At 44.8% G+C, this 16,033-nt stretch overlaps 1 long non-coding RNA gene across 1 annotated transcript in view; it reads left to right on the top strand.

Annotated features, from left to right (window-relative positions):
- The window catches only part of LOC115076869, a 549,867-nt gene extending 549,255 nt beyond the window's left edge, over window positions 1-612 (top strand). The window contains exon 3 of the long non-coding RNA XR_003852882.1: window positions 27-612. This is a non-coding gene — a long non-coding RNA (uncharacterized LOC115076869). The remainder of the gene's footprint in view (window positions 1-26) is intronic.
- The last annotated feature ends 15,421 nt before the right edge of the window (window positions 613-16,033 follow it).

The raw sequence follows: 16,033 nt of genomic DNA, 5'->3' as shown, positions 1-16,033 counted from the left end.
CTGTGAGGATCTTTATCCATTCTCAGAAGCAGATAACACAGCCCTGCAAGGATTCTCATCCAGTCAGGAGTGAGTTTGTATCTGAAGAGTGCGACTGTGTTCGCAGCCCTAGAGGAAGATGATGGAGAGCCACCGAGAGAGCTGAAGAGAGAGAGAGAGAGAACTCCAGGAAGACAGAGGACTAGAGGTATGTTTAGCTGCTGTCCAAACACTTGGGAGTTGGAGAAAGGACATTAAGATCCTGCAAGCTAAGAGACTGAAGTTAACTACTGAAGTTAGATCACCTGTGCTTTTCCTCTGAGGCAAGACAGAAGCCAGTGTGCAGTGAGAGCCAGATTGGAGGGCTTGTTCTCCTGAAGGAGAACAGTGTTGAGCAGCCATAACCTGAACAGACTTTTGGAACCATATTTCAAGACTTCATTTCTTTCAAGCCTGGAAAACCATGAGTTGTGGGTTTCCCAACTGAAGTCTGTGTGTTAGTAGTCCGAAGGAATAAAGATATCAACTGTTATATCAGATAGCCTAAATTAGAACTGTGCATTGCCGAAAGAAGGGAAAAGTGCACTAACTAGAGGTCTTATTTTATTTTCACTTGAACTGCAGATATTCTATTTTTGGGACTTTTGAACATTTTTAGTTGTTTTGATATAAAGACAAGTTTATAAATAGAACCCATAACCTTGTTGAGTTAGTGTTCATTTGCTTGTATGTATATAAAGTATATTTCTGCTATTTCGAACTTTGATATTCATTCAGTAAAATTGTGTTGAATTGTTATATTTAAGGTGAATTTTAAAAGCCTGTCACAAAATCAAAAGATGCACGCAGAGCATATTTTATAAGGTGCCTATATAGGCATGTATCTCCTGTGGCGCACATCTCACTCAATCTCAAAAAGGGGCAGGGTGTGGGTGTTCTGGGGCAGGCCGAGAGATGAGGGCATATCTTTTTAGGTGCCTAGGCAAGTGCCCAGGTCTAGTGCTATGTATCTTTACTTCTGCTAGGGACCAGGTGTAAATTAAAAAAAAAAAGTGAGATCTGAGGGAGTTTAAGGGGTCTAGGCCAAGTGGGAGGTGGGGGGGGGGGGGAATGCTGGCTATCGAATTAAGGGAGTTTACTGCTGTCATTTACTAGGTCACTATATTTGCTTGCCAACTACAGTACTTACCATGCTACATACAGTACAGGGCCAGTGCAAGGCATTATGTGGACTAGGCGGTTGCCTAGGGCGCCATCGCTGGATGTGAGGGCGGTATTCTTTTTAACGCGAAGGAGTCTGGCAGCAGATTTGAAATTTTAGGACTCGCGCGTTGGGATGCATCAGTCAGCGTGGTAAAGGAGCTCTTGCGACGAGGGTGCTGTGACTTGAGGGTGTGTGTGTGGGGGGGGGGAGAATATGAAGGAATATGACTTCATGAGAAGTCACCATCTAGGGCAGCTGGACACCCTCGCACCGGCAGTGACAGAGTATATCCCGAAAGGGACTGCACAGGCAATAGGGGAGTTTTTGCCTTCCCCAGATAAGGGTCTGCTTTCCTGGTCTTTTCCCTCTCTTTCCTTCCCTCTGTTTCTTTCAGAAAAATCTTTTTGTTTTGGGAAATTCTTCTGTAAAGCAACAGAAGGAAACAAATTATATGCTCACACTAGAAAATAAATTATAGAATGAATCTATATTACTATGTGATGCAAAAACACACTAAGGATAAATATTATAGTGCATAGGCAAATGTAATGTAAGAGAACTCCCTACTCGCTGAGCATTCACATAAGAATACTGCACGTGCGCCTAAGCATGCCATTTCATGCCTCTTCTGATGATGATGGCAGTGGCCTGAAGAGAAGACACAGGCTGCCGGCGGACACCATCCCACCTGTAACAGAAGATGAAAAGAGGACACTGGGGCACTGCTGGAAAGTATTAGTCCAGCTGCCACCAACTCTGGGCTTGGGTTTCTCCTCCTCCTCCTTTCGGGCCTGCTCTTCAGCTTGGCTTTTAGCAGTGACATTGTCAAGAGGCGGAGCCATGACCATCAGCGTCCACGGGCCTGAGATTTATTTAGTTCAAGTGTTCATATGCCGCCTCTACCCAGCACTAAGCCGCTCATACCCAGACAAAATACTCATGACCTATACAAAATAAAACATCAACCTACATTTTGAGCCCTGGAAGAAGCAGGCAAGGCACAGGAGTGCCACAATGGATTAGCTGAGCCATGCTGCTGCTGCTGCTGACACTGGGCTTGGATACTTAAATGTCTCTATCTAAGAGTGTATATGAGAGCTCCAAGGGGGATCTCCTGGCCCCTGGTAAAACTAAGAGTCAGTAATGTGGCTCCAGTTGAAAAATGTTTGCCCACCCCTGTTCTTCAGGAATAGACGAATGGCCAAAGGGAAGGGGGTCAGGAAGTTGATTCCATTGTTTTGTTTTCTGAATACTATTCTAGGAAAAATGATATTGCAACCTGGGACAGAATAAAAAACAATGCCAGAAGAGGCAGAGGAAAACCTCCCTTGGCAGTTGGTGCCTCTCTCCTCCTGTTTTAACCAGGGATATTTAGCGGTGCAGGTGCGCCTCTGAATATACGCAGCCATCTTAAAGTTAACCAGATAGATATATCCGTCTAACTTTAGACCTGCCCTACAGCACGGCCAGCGTTAGCTGGTTAGCTTAACTGGCTAACTCTGCTCCGCCCGGAAATGCCTATTGCCTGCCCCAGACTTAACCAGATATACTGTAACTGGATAACTCGTTATCTTGCTAGAATAAAGCTGGGTAAGAATTTTAAAATCGCGTTTTGGCCCTTTAGTTGGATAACTTTTCAGTTATCGGTCTAAATGACTTTGAATATCTACCCCCAAATATTCAATTTCTTAAAATACAAACTGAATAAAAACAGAATAAAGTAAAGAGAAAAAAAATACAATGCCAATACTTATGAGTCATTTTTTGGATTCAGTCTAAGGGTCTGCAAGAATGGCTATATAATTGTTAATAGTGTTCAAGGTATTTCTCTGCTAAAAAGGAAATGTTTGAATGTATTGAAATTTCAAACTGTTGTCTAAAACTATAACAAAGTTTGTTTTAGGTATTGGTAAAATAAAAAAAATAAGTACTTTTCAAAGATCTTAAGTATATTGTTTGCCATTCAATTCTTAATTCTTTGTTTTCCAGAATAATACAATTGTTAAACCATTTATATTAACTGGCCCTTTATTGCAGAGGTTTTCCAGACAATCATCTTTACACAGGGTGTCTTCCTGTTTTTATCCCTGCTTTCCCTTCCTTCCTCCGGGAGACTAGCTGGGTGGGTTAGACTCAACCATACTAAGCCCAGCAGGAAAGAGGTTTTTTAGTTGTGTCCCTTCAAGGAAACACTGTGGGTCTCTCCTTACCTCGGCTCTGTTGGCCCAGGATACTAGTGGGAGGGATTCCATCCACACATCCTTTCCCCACCTTCCAGCTTTGAACTGGTAGTCGTCCTAAAATATAGGGCTTATTTATGAGAAAGGGTTGCCCAAAACTTCGATGATTAGTCTTTATTCCCTTATTTTTAGGGCTTCTTATCCCTTATGGGAAGGAATTCTGTTTTATTTGGCGACCAGAAGAGTATTTTGAGGTTTCTGGGTTTTCCAGTGAGAAGACTGGGAACTTTTCACTCAGCCAGCATGTGACCCAGTGTCATCTAGGCATTGTTGTAAAGGAGAATGTGCCCCTATGGTACAGCCAAGGAGGAGAGGAGAGAGATGTCCATCCTGTACAGCCAAGGAACTGATAGGAAGACACAACAGATCAGACCATTGGAGATCAGATAGGAGGGGTATTTCCAAGAGTTAGGGAGCTTCCAGAGTCATTCCCTAGGAGATCCCGAAAAAGCGATAACTAAAGGGGATCTTGAGAGAGTGTGCTTGTGAATGTAACAGTATGTAATAATGAAATCATTTCCAAATAAGCTTATCAAATCATTTCCATTGAAGAATTTGAAGTAAAGTTTGTATCAGATGGAACGCCACCTCCTATTTGAAGAGAAGGAATTTGTAGGGAGAGTCAGTCCTATTGCCTAAGGACCTTCAGCCCTGCAGTGCAGCTCCTCCCACTGTTCAAGGCAAACCCAGACTGTGAAATGAGTTGTCAAGCTTCATCAGTCCTCTAATTGTATCTTCTTTTCATGGTGAGGATGCTGGCTGGGGGGGGGGGGGGGGGGGGGGTGTGTGGATATAAATATTCCATTTTGCTTATGAATCACTCATGTTATTATGAGCAGCAAGTTTCCCCTTCAGACCAGACCAGACTGATCATCTGCATTTACCCTTCCAATAGGATACTCCGGCTCTTTTCTTTCAGCCTTCAAAGCTGATTTTGTGGGGACAGGGGGATAAGAAGCGGGGGGCTGGGGGAACTATTTAAGACTCTGTCATTTTACTCGCCCACAGTAACCACCTTTTCAACTTCTAAAAGAGACACCGTAAAAATCTAAATATAGACATAGCGTAAGAACCATCGGAGTAAAAAAAAAAAAAAAAGCCACAAAAAAAAAAAATTCTCTGCCAAAGATAACCTTTCCTATGTGTTTAAAAGAAGAGCTCTGCAGAGGACCCTATAAAGTTATTACTGTTAAGGATGAAAGTTTACATATGATTGTTATGGCAATAATAGAAAGGAGAGACAAAAAATATAATAGGTCTACAGGCAAAGAGAGAGAGAATTCCTGAGATACAAACATAAAAGCGCTAATAAAACAGTGGAGAAAAGTAAGTGATTTAAGATGGAAAAATACCTTGCATGTGGCTTCATTTCCCATTTTGCACATCTAAATCTCCAAGGGTAGGCAGCTTTGTTTCGAAGTGCGGTCTCCATTTACCTGCTGACATTAACGTTTTAAGAGCAACTTAGGAAATACAATCGCCATGGTCCAATAGCAGACTGCTGTGCTTGTGTTTGTGACTTGCTCAGAAAGTCACCCTGGTGTCCCTTTTGTTACACAAATGTACTGGAGAATGGCCTTGTGTGTATTTACCATCTCACAATCTTCCTGTCCCAAAATTCCCTTCCTGGGAGCTTTCTAAACACTGGTTGCTGGTTTCTGGCTGCCCTGGGGTGAATTCAAAATTTGGCGCCAACACCACTGCTACTGGTGCCTGACCCCTACTTCCCTGCTGCTGATGCCATCAATCTGACCCCCCCCCCCCCACTTCCACTGACAACATGGAGCCCCCATTCCAGCCATGTTTCCTGCCTCATGCTTATAGTCCCTGCAGTGATGTGGTCTGCCTTCTCCTCTTAATTTGGAAGTGTGCCCAGGAAAGGAACTGATGGGGCTGAGCTATAGAGGTGGTGAGCATGCCACAGCCTGAGCCATGGCTTCCAGCCAGGGCAGTGAGAAATAGAGGAGGTGTCTGTGAAGAGCCGGGGGGAGGTACAGCACAAAAAAGGGTGGAAATGAGGACCTGGGAGACTGCCATTGGGGGAGGAGGGGTTTGCGGCCCCTCGCAGTTCGTCACTCGGATTATGTCAGTTCAAGTTTGAATTATGGATTTCAGGGCGGAAATGGGGCTGCAGGGAACAGAAGCAAAAGTTTACAGTGCACAATCTAGCCCGCTGCCAATCTTACAAGACAGAAGGCTAACTAGAATACAACATTGCCAATGTCAAGTGCAATTTATTACAACTAAAATTTTAAAATATATTTAAAAAAAAAATACAAAATGGTAACTCCTCAAAGTCACAAAATCAGATATTTAAATTGAAGATAAAAAACTTGCCTTCGCTTTTTCCTCATATCGTACTGTTCACTGCGCTGCATTCATCTTCTGGCTTCTCCTGACTCCTTGCCCTGTTCTCTTTCCATTTTCATTTTTCTTCTTACTCTTTTCCTTTCTACAGCTCTCATTCCCCTTTTACATCTCCGTCTCTCCTTTCTGCCTTTCTTCCATCCATCACCAGTTCACACCTCTCATTCTCCTGCATCTCATCTTTATTTTTACCTCTCATATCTCTGTCCTTATATTCTTCTTCCATAACACCATCTCAGCCTTCCCTCTCTTTTTCCACTCCCACCCAGCCATCTCTTCCTTATGAACCCCCCTCCCCATTTTCTCTCCCCCTTTTTCCCTTAACTCTTCCAGGCCTGTCTCCCTCATGCCACCTCTTAGCCCTCTTCTCTCTTTCCTCTCACCACCCCCACCTCCCTCTCCCTTTCCCTTTGAGTTCTATTTGTCCTTTTCTCTTCCTTCCCTTCCCTGTATCCCTCTCCACTCTCCTTATATCATTCTATCCCTCTAGGGTAATCTCCAAACAGCCCCCATAGGCTGAAGTCTGCAGGCACGTTTTTTTCCACAGACTTTAGGCAGAATTCTCAAAGCGCGTTTATGCACATAAATCCGCTTTTGAAAATTCATGGGTGTGCATGAAACTCTGCATGACTCCATTGCATAGTTACATCTGCTCCATTATGAAGAAGGGTAAATGGGGCTCTTCAGCTTGGAGAAGAGACTGAGAGGCAGAGGTGACTTCTGTGCCAGGCTGAATAACCCAGCCAGAACGTTTTTGGGCCGATTGCCAAACACTTATGTTGGAACTGGTGCATGCAATGAGCCAAAAGATCAGGCTGTTAATTGCATTATCTGGGCTCTTTTGGCTGATGCGTTTGCACTTCAAACCCGAAGAAAAAGCCGAGCCATCGTGCTCTTGGGAGCCATTCCACTCCCGTTGCAGTGGAGAAAAAGAAGGCAGAATGTTTGCGGCCCTGGGAGCTGGTCCTGTCCTGCTGCAGTGGAGTAGTAGTAGTTGGGCTCATTGCAGATATTCTGAAAATCAGACCGGTTGGGGGTTCTTGAAGTCCAGATTGTAGAACCATGGCTCCAGAGGCAAAATAGTAAGCAGACTATTTGTTACAGAGTAGGGAAGGAAGTGCTTTTGAGGACTCTATACCTCATTGTATTCTCAGTGAGGGAAGTGTTGCAGTTGTGCTATAGTCCACAAATTTGAAATAAAAAACGAGTGTTCATAAAATTGGGCCAAGAGATGGGAAGAAATGAGTTGAAACTCTGATTCTATTTATTTACAGTATGCCTTAGCACCATTTCTCCTGTTGGAAAAAGAATTGCTTGATTTGAATATTCATGTAGATTTCAATAATACATGAGAGAACTTGGGTTAGGCAATGGAAAATGAAAATATTTGTAATGGGATGAGATGGAATAAACAGATTTCTCGTTGGTCCATGGTGGTGGTGGTGGTGGTGGAAGGGGAGTGGGCATGCATGGAGCTCAAAGGATGACTTGGTGAAGGCTCATCAATAGAATCCAGTCTTACTCAGTTTAATACAAAGTGTGTTTAATTTTATGATGTCTTTTACTTCCCCCAACCGAAACATAAAGGTGGGGGTTTACTAATTATTAGTGTAAAAAAAAAAAAAAGCTCAAACTTATGCCATGCAAAATAGAAATTAACCCTCCATATGAAGTGGCAAATCCTGACTTCTGAATAACTTGGAAAATACAGATCATTCCTCTCTCAATACTGGTTGCTAATCAACAAAGCAAAAAAGAATACTATGCCAAACAGATTCATGGGGTAATTTTTAACTCTAAATTGCTCTTCAACTTCATTAAACACCTAATCAAGAACCCATCTTCCTCCATCTCGAGCAACAACCACTCATCAAAGAAGGCCTGCAATGAATTCACTACTCATTTGGTAGAAAAAACAACTAGACTAAAAGCTCAGTTGTCTTCCTGCTCACCAACCATAGAAGATAAAGAAAAATATGAACCAGCCAAATGGACCACTTTCAATAGAGTATCTAAACTACAAATCAGTCAAATAATTTCTAAAGTTAAACCTGCAAATCACCCACATAACCCCACTCCAGAGAGCTCCTTAAAATTAATAAATAGCACTATCACCCCAATACTCACATCCTTCATCACTCTGGGAAGGTTTAGTCCTTGATAAGGTGAAACAAGCAGTGATAAAACCTATACTAAAAAATACCAGCTGCTCTGACAGCTGGGAAAATTATAGACCAATATTCAACCTGCCCTTTCTCTCAAAAATTCTCAAAAAAGCTGTACTATCACAACTAGAAGATTATCTAGATGACCAGCACATTCTACATTCAAACCAATTTGGGTTCAGGAAAAATTGCTTTACCGAGACTTTACTTGTATCCTTAGTGGACTCCATATTACGATGATTTAACAATGACGAAACCTATGTACTGGTACTACTCAACCTAACAACAGCCTTTGACAGTTACCATATCCTACTATGCCAGCAGTTGAGAAATATCGGAACTGATGGCAATGTAATGAAGTGGTTCTCCTCATTCCTATCAAAAAGGTCATTCCAAGTCAAACTGGGCAACCACATGTCTAACACCTTCCCGATTGATACAGGTGTTCCCCAGGGTTCATCTGTCTCAGCAACTGTATTCAACATCTATATGCTTACTCTATGTAGATTTCTATCTGATCTATGAATCACCTTCTACCTATACGCCGCTGACTTTCAATTCTATCTACCCTGCTCCAAATCTATTGAAAATGCAAGACTAACTCTAGGGAAATGCATGAAGGCTGTACAATATAAACTATCCAAACTTAAACTGACTCTGATCGCTAATAAAACTGAAATCATTCTACTGAGAAGAAATCTAACTATAGCGACTCCTCAAACATTTGACATGGATAACTTCAACATCACACCCTCAGACTAAGAACTGGACTTAGGTATACAGATTGTCGAGAACCTATCAATGGAAAAGCACATAAATTAATCAAATCAGGATATGCCAAACTGCGCTTACAACATAGACTGAAACCACGCAGACTTCTGCATGGTCATGCAGACCCTCATCTTCTCAAACTTAGACTACTTGTAATTCATTTCTACTCTGAGTTCCTAACTGTCTTGTAAAAAAAAACCCAAAACTATAACTATTAAAAAAAAAAAATGCCACAGCTAGACTTTTAACAGGTTCAAGGAAATTTGATCACACATCACATTCACTGATAGCTCTTCATTGGCTACCTGTACAATCCCACCTCAACTACAAAGTCTTAACAGTAATACAGTCCACCATCCTTTCTAATAACTCTGGTTTGGTAGATGTAGCTCTACAATCATGCAGGCCACAGAGATCATTAAGATCTCAAAACAAAGGACTACTAGCTGTGCCATCATTACAGAATACTCACCTAAAAAAACAAGAGACTGCATGTCCTCGATAGCAGGCCCAATGCTATGGAACTCTCTACCTGAGTATCTAAGACTGACTCCAGAAATAGAAATTCAAACATAACCTAAATGTTACGGAGCGCTAGGAGAGCGGTCCGCTTACCAGGAGATGTGTGTTCCTGGGCCACGGCTCAACCCCAGAAGAACTCCGAAGAGGTGCCGCGGTAGGCGAGGTATGCCAGGACATGGGCTGGACAGGAGCGAGGCTGGACTGAAGACAGATGACTGGAGATACTGACCCTCCTCAGGACCTGCACACTTCGGAAGACCAACAACGCAATGGTGGTCTTATGAACAGTCCTCCGACCATTCCAAGCCCTTTCGGACCTGCCGCAGGGTACGGCAAGAACCTGCAGGCTGGATGGAGGGCCAGGGCAGTGAAGACCAGAACCTAGAGATACAGACGAGACTCAGGAACAAGGTACTTGGGTGCACATATGAAGACTCAGGAACGAGGTACTTGGACGTAGACTTGGATATACGGACATTGGCATGATCCCTCGGTGCGCCCTACACAGCCAGTACCACTGGTCTGGTCACGGACCACCCTGTCCTACATCCGCGGGAGCGGGACCAGTGCAGGAAGGGCACGAGGAACTGAAGAATCAGGAACAAGGTACTTGGATTGCACAGATGAGACTCAGGAACGAGGTACTTGGACGTAGACTTGGGTATACGGACATTGGCATGATCCCTCAGGGCGCCCTAAACAGCCAGTACCACTGGTCTGGGCACGGACCACCCTGTCCTACATCCGCGGGAGCGGGACCAGTGCAGGAAGGGTATGAGGAACTGAAGAATCAGGAACAAGGTACTTGGATTGCACAGACAAGACTCAGGAACGAGGTACTAGGTAGTCAGAAGACTCAAGCGAGGTACAAGGCATTGCACCACGAAGCGCCCTACACAGCCCGCCCGTGGGGCTGGTCACGGACCACGACATGGCGCCCCAGGAAGAGAGGCATGAAGAGCCCGGGGTTCAGGATAACAGGACAGGATCACGGACATCAGGATCAGGAGAACAAACATCTAGGCTGGAACATGGATTACAGGATCAGGAGACAGACCTCAGGGCTGGAACATGGACATCAGGAACAGCAGGTGGACATCTGGAGTGGAACGTGGACAACAGGACAAGTCGAGGAGCTCCAACAAAGAACAGGAAACACAGGACCTTGAAGTGCTGGAACAAGGACGATTCCTGGTGCGAAGGACAGCAGGATCCCAGGAGTGACTAACTCCTTGCAAAGGCAAAGCTGGAATGGACGCTGAGCCCTTTTGTAGGGCTGAAGAGGACAACGTCCAGGGGAGGGGTCAGCAGAGGGCCACACCTGGCTGGCCCTTGAAAAGGAGAAGAGAGGCGCACGCCCGCACCTTAGGAAGCTGGAGAGGAAGAGAAGCAGGATTCGCAGGTGGCGTCCTCAGCCACGTGGAAGGCCTGAGGAAGCCAGGCAGGCAGCGAAGCAGAAGCAGCTTCCAGCCGCAGGAAGAGAGAACTCCAGGCTGGTTGCAGGCTGTAGGAGCGGCTCCATGCCACGAAGACCGAAGCAGGAAGAGCAGGGAGCTGCAGTCACTGGCAGCGACGGCCTCCCTGCCGGGCGAGGACCCGGGCTGAAGCAGCATCGGAGCGGCAGCCCTGCTGCGAAGCTGAAGGGAGAGAGGCAGGCTGCAGGAGCGGCACCCGGCCGCAAAGATGGACGAAGGGGCACAGGCAGCAGCAGAGACGGCCTCACTGCCGTTCGAGGACCCCGACCGTGGCAGCAGCGCCTCCTGCCGCGAGAGATGGCTCCCGGCGACTCGGCCCTGCTGCGCAGGGCAGGAGAACACAGCTTCTGTGCCACGTTGGAAGGAGCAGTGTCAGCGGCCCGACTGGCCGTGTGAAGGTAGGAAGCCTGCCCGCGAGGAGCGCGGGCAGGATCACAACACTAAAAACATGGTTATTTCAAAATTCTTATAGTCTAACTTAAAATCAGAGTATGTACCCTCAAGGACAAAATTATTAAGATCCTATCTCCTGCACTAAATACCTTATCCCAAGTATGTGCCAATTTTTAAATTGTGTTGTTTGACCTCATTAAGTCGATGTACTTGTCGATGTATAATATGTACGTCATGTTGTAAACCGTTGTGATCTTTATTTGGAACAACAGTATATAAAATGGCTAAATAAATAAATTATCTTAATATATCGCCTTACCTGTAAAAAAAAATCAAAGTGATTGTGGAATTGGGCTGAGTATAGGTGGATGCTGATGGAGTGAGCTGTGGGGTGCTTGTGGGTTGTGGGCCAGGTGTGGGAGGTGGTTGTGAGTTGAGGGCAGAGCCCTGGGCCCAAGTAGGTTTATGGAGGTTATGGTGTACATGTAATTAATAGCGTACATTGGGCAGTGCTGTTACATGCTCTATACATCCTGAAAAAGACCAACCTCGATCCAGAAAACCCACTAAACTACCGACCCTTATCAAACCAACCATTCATTGCCAAAATTATAGAAAAAATCATCCACTCCCAACTCAGCGACCACCTGGAAGAAAACATCCTTCTCCCCACGCATTTTGGTTTTAGGAAACACCTGAACACTGAGTCACTACTCCTATCTTTAAGCGACACCGTGCTCAAAGGCTTTGAAAAAGGACACAGCTACCTGTTAGTCCTACTTGACCTATCAGCAGCCTTTGACACAGTAAACCACTCAATCAAGATTGAACGTCTCTCTGATATTGGTGCAAAAGAAAAAACCCTACAGTGGTTCTCATCCTATCTTTCACAAAGAACATACCAAGTGTCGATCAACGACACCCTCTCAAAGAAAATAAACCTTGACACCGGAGTGCCCCAAGGATCCTCCCTATCTGCGACACTCTTCAACATTTATCTGTTCCCGATATGCCACTTCCTCTCAAACCTTAAACTGACCCACTTCATATATGCGGATGATATACAAATATTAATCCCAATACACAACACTCTGGAAGACACCTACAAAAAAACAGCCACTTACTTCACCAAAATAAAACAACTCCTCACCAACATGAAACTCATCCTTAACTTCGATAAGACAGAAATAATCATACTTAACAAAAAGAACAATGCTCTTCAACTACTACCTCTCAACTTAATGAACCAAAAAGCTGCAATCTCACCTGTCACCCATGGCCGCAACCTAGGAGTCATAATTGACAATCAACTATCCTTAAAGAACCACATAACTACTAAAATCAAAGACGGATATCACAAACTCCTTACCTTAAGCCATCTAAAACCTTTTCTATCCACCGACGACTTCAGAACAGTCCTCCAACTACTAATCTTTTCCAACCGGGACTACTGCAACTCCCTGCTATTCAACATACCTCTCACCACCATCCAACCACTACAAATACTCCAAAATACAGCCGCCAGAATACTCACTGGAACTAAAAATCACGATCACATTACTCCCACACTTATGTCACTACACTGGCTCCCAATAAAATTCAGGATAGAATACAAAATACTGTCCATTAGAGATGTGAATCGTGTGATCGATCGTCTTAATGATCGATTTTGGCTGGGAGGGGGAGGGAATCGGATCGTCGCAGTTTGGGTTTTTTAAATATCGTGTAAATCGTGTAAATCGAAAACCGGCACACTAAAACATCCCTAAAACCCACCCCGACCCTTTAAAATAAATCCCCCACCCTCCCGAACCCCCCCAAAATGCCTTAAATTACCTGGGGTCCAGAGGAAGGGTCCCGGTGTGATCTTTTACTCTCGGACCTCCGTGCGTTGTAGAAATGGCGCCGGTGCTACCTTTGACCTGTCAAATGACAGGGCAAAGGTAGCGCCGGCGCCATTTTGTTTTTTTGTCCCCCGACGTCAGGAGCGTAGGAGATCGCTCCCGGACCCCCGCTGGACCCCCAGGGACTTTTGGCCAGCTTGGGGGGGCCTCCTGACCCCCACAAGACTTGCCAAAAGTCCAGCGGGGGTCTGGGAACGACTTCCTGCACGCGAATCGTTTTTCCGTACGGCCGGCGCCATTTTGCGCAAAATGGCGCCGGCCGTACGGCAACACGATTCGACTGCAGGAGGTCGTTCCGGACCCCCGCTGGACTTTTGGCAAGTCTTGTGGGGGTCAGGAGGCCCCCCCAAGCTGGCCAAAAGTCCCTGGGGGTCCAGCGGGGGTCCGGGAGCGATCTCCTACGCTCCTGACGTCGGGGGACAAAAAAACAAAATGGCGCCGGCGCTACCTTTGACCTGTCAGGTCAAAGGTAGCGCCGGCGCCATTTCTATAATGCACGGAGGTCCGAGAGTAAAAGATCACACGGGGACCCTTCCTCTGGACCCCAGGTAATTTAAGGCATTTTGGGGGGGTTCGGGAGGGTGGGGGATTTATTTTAAAGGGTCGGGGTGGGTTTTAGGGTTGTTTTAGTGTGCCGGTTTTCCCGCCCTCCCCCTTCCCCTCCCCCTTCCCCCGATTTACGATTTTTTGACGATAAATCGGGGGAATTGTTATTGTATCGTGGCTCTAACGATTTTTGACGATTTAAAATATATCGGACGATATTTTAAATCGTCAAAAAACGATTCACATCCCTACTATCCATATTGCACAAAATAATATACGAAAAACAAACAAACTGGTTAAGTACATATATAAAACTACACTCCCCAAACAGAAACCTCCGATCAGCAAACAAAGGTCTTTCAAAGATTCCATCCTATTGTTCCAAACAACTTACCACAACTTGGAAGAGGGCCATATCCCTAGGAAGTCCCAAACTATGGAACACCCTCCCAACTGAACTTAGAACTCAGCATAATTTAAAAACCTTCAAAAACGAACTAAAAACCTGGATGTTTACCAAAGCCTATCAAAGCACCCAATGACTCTCAGATATTACTTCACTCTGACTGGTCCTACGCAAACATGTGGAATCAACGCAAGCACGTAATACAAACATAACCGAAATCACATAGCTTGAAAAACAATTTACATTTAGAATGCCTACAATCTGTTATGTTGAGAATCACATGAATCTTTTGAAACTCTGTTAAACATCGAAACTTTGTAAACGTTGTGATGGTGAAACCAAACTATGGTATATAAAACCTGACAAATAAATAAACAAAATTTCCTTTGCTGTGTGCCATGCTCTCTCTGTTATGTTTGCTTGTTCTGTTGCAGACGTTATCATTACTTTGTGTTATTTAACTTTTACAAATGTTTTTTTTTTATTGTTTATAATATTGTTTCATGTGCTGAATGATGCTTGCCAGGATTTGGTTGGGCAGTATGCTTGCTCGCCGCTTTGAGCAAGTATATGAGAGAGAGAGAGAGAGGCGACCTAGAAACTAAATAAATATTTTATCACCTCATAGGACTGCGGTGAGGTATGGAATTAATCATAAACGCTGTTGCTCATGGAAGCAGACGATTTGCTGCCCCTCGCTCCTGGTGGAATAGAGTGGAACTATAGTACCGGGAGCTTTTTCCATTGCTTCGGCTCTTGCACTTTTCTCTTCCATCACCATCTGTCGGGAAAGGGTTTGATCCTGCCTCCCCATTCACACTGTATCTAGCTGTCTTGACAATAGCAGTTCTTCAGCAAATTGGAAGGTTTGGTATCATCCTCTCCTTGCTTTTCCCCTTTTTTCCCTCTCCCCCCTGTCTCAGTCTTACTGTCAGGCAGATCACTGTAGCCTGGTGCTGAGGAACAGGAGTTGGGGGCTGCAAACAGAGAAAGCATCAAGCCAGTATGTTCGGCCAGCTGACGTCAGGGCCACTGCAGAGATTGATCAGAATGAGATCTCGGTACACCTTTGCCTTGTAAACATGTCAGGGCAACGTGTGCAGACACGTCCATCCTCTGCCCCTGTCAGCCTTTCCTGGGGAGCACAGAATCCATCAACATCATCTATGCTGTGACCTCCTTACAGAATTAGCTTTTCTGTTATAACACCTCAGGCCTCTCTGTGTTATGATTAAACCTTATGTTATTTTACTCTAGCACCACTTTTACATGCAAAGCGAAGCGATGAGCAAGCTTTAAAAGGTCACTGCTAGCACACAGAAGTTAATAATGCAGCCAGTCTGCCTGTTTAATACAATTTCTTTACATTGGTTTGGGGGGGGGGGGGGGGTAGGGAAGGGTATGTGTTGCTTTTCTGTCAGACTAGCATTGATTTTCTGAGATTTGCATTAATTTTTGTATGCCTGTTTGTTTTTTTATGTAATTTTCATTCATTTCTAAGCCCGCAGGGCTCAGAGATGTAGAGATCACAAGTAGCCATGCAGAGATCATAAGTAGCCTTGTGATCTCTGCATGGCCCTCGCCTAGCTCTGTCTCAGAATATTCTGATATTTGCCATGGAAAGTTTTTTTTTTTTTAATTAACCCTAAAACATCAAAATAGAAAATCCATATCCTGTGCTTCAGGACCATTGGGTATCTGAATAGATTCTTGTTTGACAAACTACTGTCCTATAGTTTTTAAAGAGCATTGGAATGGTGACTGTCTCTGCTTCCGAGAACCTTGAGTCCCCATGATTAATGGTCGATAATGACATCGCTTACCTGCTACCAACCAGGAATCAGTGGCAACAGGGCCGGCTCAAGGCAATCTGCTGCCTGAGGCAAGGGATGAAATGGCGCTCCCTTCCCCATGGCACGGCACAGGTGGTTTGTAATGCTGGGGAAGGGGGGACAGGAGTCAGGGATGCCAAAGGAGTGGCAGAATGGGCAGATATCACTGACACTCTTTCTAGCAAGCTGGCAAAGAGCATCGGCGATAATATATCTTTCAGCCATTTCA

Source organism: Rhinatrema bivittatum, chromosome 15 (genome assembly GCF_901001135.1).
Source record: "Rhinatrema bivittatum chromosome 15, aRhiBiv1.1, whole genome shotgun sequence".
NCBI classification, from domain to species: Eukaryota; Metazoa; Chordata; class Amphibia; order Gymnophiona; family Rhinatrematidae; genus Rhinatrema; species Rhinatrema bivittatum.
The sequence above is the reverse complement of the archived record's forward strand: the minus strand, read 5'-3'. Positions and strand labels throughout refer to the sequence as shown.